The sequence below is a fragment of the Orycteropus afer genome, unplaced genomic scaffold (genome assembly GCF_000298275.1).
Source record: "Orycteropus afer afer isolate SDZICR_OR568_19922 unplaced genomic scaffold, OryAfe1.0 scaffold00179, whole genome shotgun sequence".
In the NCBI taxonomy this organism is placed as follows: Eukaryota; Metazoa; Chordata; class Mammalia; order Tubulidentata; family Orycteropodidae; genus Orycteropus; species Orycteropus afer.
Window position 1 is genome coordinate 2,499,902 of NW_006921766.1, and position 8,771 is coordinate 2,508,672.

The window sequence follows — 8,771 nt, forward strand, 5'->3', positions numbered from 1 at the left end:
GCCCTCCCCGCCTGCCTCTCTTCTGTCCCCTCTGCTTCTATCAGTTACTGCCTTCTGGAACAATTTTTCTCATCTCTTATTGCCTGTCTCCTTAACAAGAACAGATGGTCCTGCAGAGAGATGAGATCTTGTCTGTTTCCTTCCCTACCTGTATTAGTATCCTGGGGCTGTGTAACAAAGTACTCAAACTAAGTGGATTATAAGAACGTTGGTGTTGTTGTTAGGTACCATCAATTGATTCTGACTCACAGTGACCCTGTGTACAACAGAACGAAACACTGCCCAGTCCTGCACCAGCCTCATAATCCCTGCTGTGCTTGAGCCCAGTCACAGCCACCGTGCCAAAGCTTCTGGTTGAGGATCTTCCCCTTTCTCTCTGACCCCCAACTTTACCCAGCATGACATCCTTCAGGGACTGTTCTCCTCTGACCACATGACCAAAGTAGGTGAGACGAAGTCTGGTCATTCTTGCTTCTAAGCATCATTCTGGCTGCACTTCTTCCAGGATAGATTTGTGTGTTCTTCCGGCAGTCTATGGTATTTTCAGTATTGTTCACCAACACCACAATTCAAAGACATCAATTCTTCAGTCACCTTTATTCATTGTCCAGCTTTTATACGCATATGAGGTGATTGAAAGTACCATGGCTTGGGTTAGACACACCTTACTCTCTTTAAAGTGACATCTTTGTTCTTCAACACTTTAAAGAGATCTTTTGCAGATATGCCCAGCCAGGGTAATACAATGCTTGATTTCTTGACTGTTGCTTCCATGGGTGTTGATTGTGGATCCAAGTAAAATGAAATTCCTGACAACTTCAAACCTTTCTCCATTTATCATGATGCTGCTCATTGGTCCAGTTGTGAGGATTTTCATTTTCTTTATGTTGAGGTGTAATTCATACTGAAAACTGTAGTCTTTGATCTTCATCAGTAAGCTCTTCAGTTCATCTTCACTTTCTGCAAGTAAGGTTGTGTTGTCAGCATATTGCAGATTGTTAATGAGTCTTCCTCCAATCCTGATGCCACGTTCTTCTTCCTATAGTCCAGTTCTTGGATTATTTGCTCAGTATACAGATTGAATAAGTATGGTGAAAGGATATAAGAATAACAATTGATTCTGTCACAGTTCTGGAGACCAATGTTTGAATTCACGGTGTGGGCAGGGCTCTCTCTGAAGGTTCTAGGGGGAAATCATTTCTATCTTTTCTAGCTTCTGGTGGTCCCGGGTGTTCTCAGCCAACTGTGCCTGCTTCAATCCCATCTCTACCTCTTCCTTTCTCTGCATCTTCTCCTCTCTTATAAGGACACCAGTCAAATGGGATTAGGACCCACCCTACTCCAGTATGACCTCATGTTAGTTTACCTGATAACATCTTCAAAGATCCTGTTCCAGACAAGGTCACCTTCACAGGTAAAGCAGTTAAGGCTTTAATATATTTCTTTGTTGTTGTTGTTGTTATGTGCCATGAGTCGACCCCGACTCATAGCGACCTCTCCTTGGGTTTTCGAGGCAGTATCACTACGGAAGTAGGCTTGCCCAACCTTCCTTCCGAGGAGTGGCTGGTGGGTTTGAACCACCAGCCTTCTGGTTAGCAGTCAAATGCCTTAGGCATCATGCTACCAGAGCTCCTTTAGGGGACACAATTCAACTCATAATCACTGTACTCACCAAACCCAAACAGTGTTGCACTTGCCGTAGGTGCTTTATAAGTCTTTGTGGATCCCTGGAACTCACATTCCATGCTGTCCTCACCTTTCTGGAGACATGGTCCTTTTCACATTGTTTCTCCTAGTGATGAGTCTGTCTGTGACCATCCGAAGGCTAAATCTGGACCATATTCATCTATGTTTACCTCACCAGGCCTAGCAGTTCTTGCAAACAGTAGAAATTCACATACTTTTTGAATTGGTGAATAAGTTTTAGAAAGATAGTGCACTATGCTCAATGCCAGTAGATCTACCTGGATGAAATTTGGATCCAAGACCTTATTCAGAAGTCTAGAATCTTCCAGAAAGAATTATAATGTATCATGCAGCCCTTCTGGAAAACCCAAAATAAAACAATGCACTCAACACACCCCAGCCCCGCACGGGGCTACTAGCTCTGTTCTCTTCACATCAGCACAGCATCACTTTCCCACTGGATGGAGCCTGGACTTTTCTCCCTGAGTGCTCGATGCCACCAATACAATGGTGAGAAACTCTGACATTTATAAACACAGCATTCCTTCCACCTGAGGACAGTTTGGGAGGATGGTCTGCCATGGCTTCTGCACCTCCCATCCGCGTCACCTAATCAAAGGCCTTAGGCCTAGAATATTCCCTGATAGCAGAGGCCAAAAACTGAGTTTCTTCTCTATTTCCCAATTTCTTCTCTTTCTCCTTTCCTCTGGGCACACAGTAACTTTTTTTGACCTGCTCTTATATGAACACCATAAGGCACCTGGCCAATCCCACTTTTACATCTGCTCCTGGCATGTAGGGAACAGAGTCGTTTACCTACAACACATGAAGGGTGTGTGCATAACACCTGCCCTGCATCGACTGCGGGAAGCAACTCGTTGGCTGTAGGGCCCAGCGACTGCTAGTGAAAGCTGCCCTTGCTCTATCTTTTCTCTATGTGAGTAAAGCATGGTTCTATCCAATGACTGTGTGTGTTTGTGTCTTTTGTTGGTGACCTCAGATCCTGGCTCAACACAGGTGGTTCACTCTGGGGATGGCCAGTCAGGACAGGTGACTACCCTCACCTCTATCAGGTATTTTGATTTTGTTAAACGATCGTCCCATAATCCCTCCCCTTCAGCTACCAATGCCTTCATTTTTGGCTCTTGATAGCTCATTGTTGCTGATGTCCCATACTCTCTCTGCATCTTAAGACCTCAGTGTTCAGACATGGGCCTCTAAGGTCCTCGCATTCATACGAACCTTGACCCAGCTTCTACATCAAGGAAAGCCTTCAGCCACATGAGCAATTCCTCATTTATGACAGAAACAGAAATGGAGAGTCAGAAACCTAGAAATTTGGAGTTGGAAGGACCAATTGGTCCACGAATAGGCAAGTTCCCATGTGTGTGCATGGAAGTCTAGTATGTTGGAATTCTACTCTGCTTGGATAGATACAATAGGCAGCAAAAGAGACTGTGGTCCTCCCTGGAACTACCATTCATGGGAGAACAGAAGGGCAGTGTTTGTACAGGGAGATAGCTAGAGGGGGTGGGCAGGAGTGCATGGGAGGAAAGGACACAGGAAAGAGGTAACTATGGGAGGGAGCTGTTACATTGTGGAGAATTGAAATCAATATCATGAAATAAAATGTGTATGAACTGCTGTATGGAAAATAAATTTGTTCTGTAAACTTTCACCAAATCACAATTGAAAAAAAAAAAAGAGAGAGAGAGTGAGAGTGTGGTCACCCCTGGGGACCTAATGAGGACACTTTGGGTACCTGAAATCACCGGGGCTAACCCTGGGGGAAAAAGCACCAAACAGAAGGAAGCAGAACCAGGAATTCTGAGTAGGGCCTAGGGTGTCCGCGGGGAAGGAGAGTGTTAAGAAAGAAAAGAGCCACACCTTCCTCCTGCAGATCAGCGCTATCTTGAGAGAAGGGCAGCCATCTGTGTCATCTTCAATTACGAAGGGAACCAACTCAGCCTTTAGAGTGCTCACTTGGGACAGAGTTCATCTGTCTACCCGCTGCTGCCACCAAGCTCAGCTCTTTTTGCGTTTATTGATTTATTTTGAGAATTTTATGACAGGTCCATGCCCAGTGCCTGGGGTGCCCAGCCAGGAATGTATGAATATTAAGGAGACTCACTTCCTGTCGAGGGTGGTAGGACTTCCAGTCTCTAGACCTAGAAACAATAAGATGAATTCCAGAAACTTTACCATCAGAAATCAGGCTTAGGAAATTCTGAATGGAAAAGAAAACTGGCTTACCTGTTCCCTCCAAATTGCAATAAAACTTCCCAGAAGTATCATCCATCCAGACTTTGAAGACATCTTTCTTCCACTATTTTAAATGAAAAATTCCTCAAATCATTTGTTTAAGTCTATAGAAACATAAGTGATGCATTTTTCCTCCCTCATAAAATGTGCAAAGCAGTGGAAGAGAGAGAACTGAGAAGAAATCAAGGATTCTGAAAGGGATCACAGCCCCCAGGGGGTCAAGGACAGTCACTCACCCAGGAGGAGTGACTGGGAAATATTTGGTCAGGCTGGGTGGCTGTGCATCAGAAGAAATGTGTCCAATTTCTTCTCGATGCAACTGTCCCTGGCTGTCCCAGGTAAGCAGTGTCTTCAGGTGCCTGACTCACATGGAAGCCTCTCCCAGAGAACAAGAACAACCACAAATGTGTGGAAGCACAGCCCCATCAGTGGTTGGGTTCAACACTGATTCATGAGGGTGCCAGTAGGAACTGCAAGCGTGGGTGCAAGGTGGGGGAAGGGAGGGAGGGAGAGTGAGATTGAGAGAGAGAGACAGAGAGAGAGAGATTGGAGAGATTTGTTGTTGCTAGTCTTCAAGTCAGCACCCAAGTCATGGCGACCCTCTGCCCCAGGGAACAAAACACTACCTTGTCCTGCACCAGGTCCTGTATCTGTTGCACAACAGATGTGCTCCATAGGCTTTTCACTGGCTGATTTGTGGAAGGAGATAGATTGCAGACCTTTCTTTCTACTTCAGCTTAATTTAGAAGCTCGGCTGGAACTTGTTTAGCATCACAGCAACATGCAAGCCTCCACTGACAGGCGGGTGGAGCTGTGTATGAGGTGCACTGCCTGGGAATCAAACCTGGGTCTTCTACACGGAAGGTGAGAATTCTACCACTGAACCACCACTTCTCCCATAGATAGAGGAGAGGGAGGTTTGACTGACCATTCTGAGATCAGTGTTTTCCTAAACATTCCCTGATTTTCCTGTCACTCAGGGGCAGTAGAAGAGAGAGATAATAAAGCTGCTGCTCTGGTGGCATAGTGTCTAAGGCACATGACTGCTAACCAGAAAGCTGGCGGTTCAAACCCACCAGCCATTCCTCAGAAGGAAGGAAGGTTGGGCAATCTACTTCCATAGTGATACTGCCTTGGAAACTCAAGGAGGGGTTGTTATGAGTCGGGTCTGACTGGATGGCACATAACAACAACAACAAGCTCACACAAGGCTGTTGGAAGCTCAAAAGGGCTGAAGGAGGGTCAAGAACACCTGGGTCCAGCAACCTTCTCTAGGTCCCAAAAAGGCAGCTTGGGCTCTTTGGTTGCGATTTTTAGTTAGTGCTAACAAAATGTTTCCAAGCTGCTGGCCAGGTGTTTGCAAACACCCAAGACCTTTCGAAAGACTGGCCGGGCCTGGGGGTGGGGTGGGGGTGGAGCTTCCCGGGGTGTTGCATTTTGATTCCTGGGGACAGACCTTAGGTCTTGGGTGAGGGACAGGATATAAGCGCCTTTGTGTCCCTGGTCTCTTCACTCTGTGTCTTTCTCTTTAGGAACTGAAGAGCAGGGTGTCAAGACTCCCAGAGAGGAGAGAAGCCATTGTAAACCATTCAGCTAGAAGGAACTAAAAATATTCCTTCAAACTCTGGGTGTATAAACCTTGGACAAATAAGGAGAATACTTTTTAAAGACTCGAGAAAACTTTGGGGCTATTAGCGTCCTTGAAGGACCTTTGAAAACAAACTGACCCACAAACAACGCCCAGGGGGAGTGACTGGGAAATATTTGGTCAGGATGGTGCCCGTGCATCAGGAGAAATGTGTCCAATTTCTTCTCGGTGCGGCTATCCCTGGCAAGCAGTGTCTTCAGGTGCCTGCCTCACATGGAAGCCTCTCCCAAGAAGGTTTTTAAAGTTCTGTATTAATTTTGTGTAGTTTTTGCTTACTCCCTTGCGTTCTACGAAGCAGCACTTTTATTTAGCATGCGGAAAGATGATTCTCGGCTAGATGTAGAATGTAAGTTCTAAACTGCTGCCTTCCTAATGTTAAAAAAATTTTCATAAGCACATAGTCTCTGAGGAGAAAAGGTTTTATTTTCTGATGAGGCATAAAGCAACAAAAGAGCACAAGGCAATGCAAACAGAAATAGTCACCCAGATGCCATTTTCACGTCTCCACCCTTTAATGGTATGCCACTGGGTTTTAGCCCCCCTTTCGCTAGAGACCCCTCAGGTGTCAGCCTCTCATCTTTCCCAGCCCCATACTCCCTGCTGCTGGGTGGCTGTCTCTGGAGAAATAGCAAAACCAAACCCAAACTCACTGCCATCGAGTCGATTCTGACTATAGCAGCCTGCTTTGGGTTTCTGAGGAGGTAAATCTTTACAGAAGTAGACTGCCCAGTCTTCCTTCTGCAGAGGTGGGTTTGAACTACCAACCTTCTGGTTAGCAGTCAAATGCCTTAGGCACCATGCCATCAGAGCTCCTTTGGAAACCCAAAAGGGGTCGCTATGAGTCAAAATCAACTCGATGGCAGTGAGTTTGGTTTTGGAAATCTTTACAGAAGCACACTGCCCCATCTTTCTTCTGCAGAGCAGTTGGTGGGTTTGAACCACAATCTTTTGGTTAGTAGCCAGATGCCTTAACCACTACACCACCTGAGCTCCTCGAGAAATAGCAAGGGTGGGCAAAATTGCAGTCACAAATCTCTAATGCCACTGGCAGGCTACAAGTTTCCAGGGGTTGAGAAGTGAAGTCCTCGCCCACCTGCCTGCACTCCTGGGAGAAGCTGCTTGCTGGCAGGGGCTGGGTTCTTTTACTGCCCAAGTGCAGAGCACCTGGCCAATGAATGCACCAGCCAGTGAACAAACATTTTTTAGAGGGTGTTGGAAACTGGATTTCCTAATACTTTGGTGAAATGAATGTTAAGACCTCAGCACTGAATGGGATCCATTTCCACCAAGGAACCACATCTTCTCAGAAACCAGTCTGTTGAGCTTTTCCTACAATTCCCTTTTCCCCTCAGCTCCCTCCTCTCCCTGCTTGGTTTGTTCATCAAAGTAGATTCAGTGGATTCTGGAAAGAACAGGCTGAGATTTCCATAGGCCAACAGCTGGTATTGGAACAACAGAATGGGATGAAGAAGGGGCAAGATCAGCTGAAGTTTATCACTATAGAAAAGAACTTTCCAAAAATGATTTCCCAACCATCACCTTGTGTGAGGTACATTTATGTCTGGAGAGAACAACTCCATCTCATCCTTGGAGGCCTTCTAAAGCTAGGTTCTCTAGAGGACAAAGAAACTGGCTTTCAACTGATTGGCTCTTGAACTGATTAGCTGCTCACATCAGATCACAAAATGGAGGATGATTACATTATACAACATTATGGAAGAACAATCATTCCAATGTCTGCCAAACCACTGAGAATCATAGATAGACTAGCCAAGTTGACAAATAACATTAACCATCACAGAGCCAGCAGGTCAAGATCACAGTGGCTGGGGGTGGGAGTGGGACTTCCTCTCTAATGTGTGGTGGTAGTTTTCCAAAAGATACTGATCACTTTCTGCTATGTTTCATGTTTCTAACTTGCTTAGAAGTTCCAGGTTTTTACAGAAAAGTCACAGAAGTTTGACAGACCAACATTTCTCAATACACATTGATTTCATATTGATTTCCACAGGGTTCATGCTCTGTTCCTGTCGGACAGGCGACATTTCTTCTCTGGGGTAGGGGCTGGGAGCATGGCAGGCACAGCCATTCCCCTCCCTTATGACCCTGAATAAAGAACTCCTATAAGATTTATCTAGCTCTACCCCTTGTTGAAGAAGCTCTGGTGGCATAGTATTTAAAGCATTTGGCTGGTACCTTAAAACATCAGTGGTTCAAACCCACCAGCCACTCCAGGAGAGAAAGATGAGCCAGTTTGCTTGTGTAAAGATTTACAGCCTTGGAAACACTATAGGGCAGTTCTACCCTGTCCTGTACAGTCTCTGTGAGTCAGAATCCACTTGATGGCAGTAGATTTGGGTTTTACTCCTTGTTAGTTATCTGTGGAGTTGACCTCCACTCGTGATGACTGCGTCTGTGTCAGAGTATAACTGTGCTCCATAGGTTTTTCATGGCTGATTTTTTGAAATTAGATCACCAGGCCTTTCTTCCAAGGTGCCTCTGCATGGATCCGACTCTCCAACCTTTTGGTTAGTAGTACAGCATTTAAGAGTGCTTAACCGTTTCTGCCACCCATGTCCCCTAATGGATGTTCCAAAACCTGACACTTCCGGGGGCAGAACGATTATTTTAAGACAGATGGCAGCCAGTCACACAAACCCTAAGAGAGGGTGTCAAGATTACACACGCCTCGGCTGTTTCTCCACTTTGAGGAGTTTTAGGAACCGCCCTCACACGCCCCTTTGGAGTGAGCGAGGAGAAAAGGAGCAGAAACGAGAACATAGGCGTGCCAGCTTGAGTAGGCGGTACAGGTTGTACTCAAGGGGTTCACCAGCGTTAGAATTTGGAAGCGGCGCAGCGACTCCAGGGTTAAACCCTCCTGTAGCGTCGACTGCTCCCGGCAGGGGGCGCCGCGCTGTGAGCAAGCTGGCCAAGCAGTCGGGCTCGGCGGGCCTCGGGCGGCCGGCGCCCCTGACGTCACCATTCCGCGGTCGCCAGGGCGACGGCCTGATCATCCCGCGCGTCAGAGCCGCCAGTCTCTTGGCAACGGCCCGATCTCCCGTTCTCCCTCCGCCTCGCGCGCGGCCTCGCGTCGCTCTGGCGTCAAAACTACGTCAATGGGAATGTATTAATCTGGCTGCGGCGGTGGGGCGGAGCCTGACGGGGGCAGAGCCGG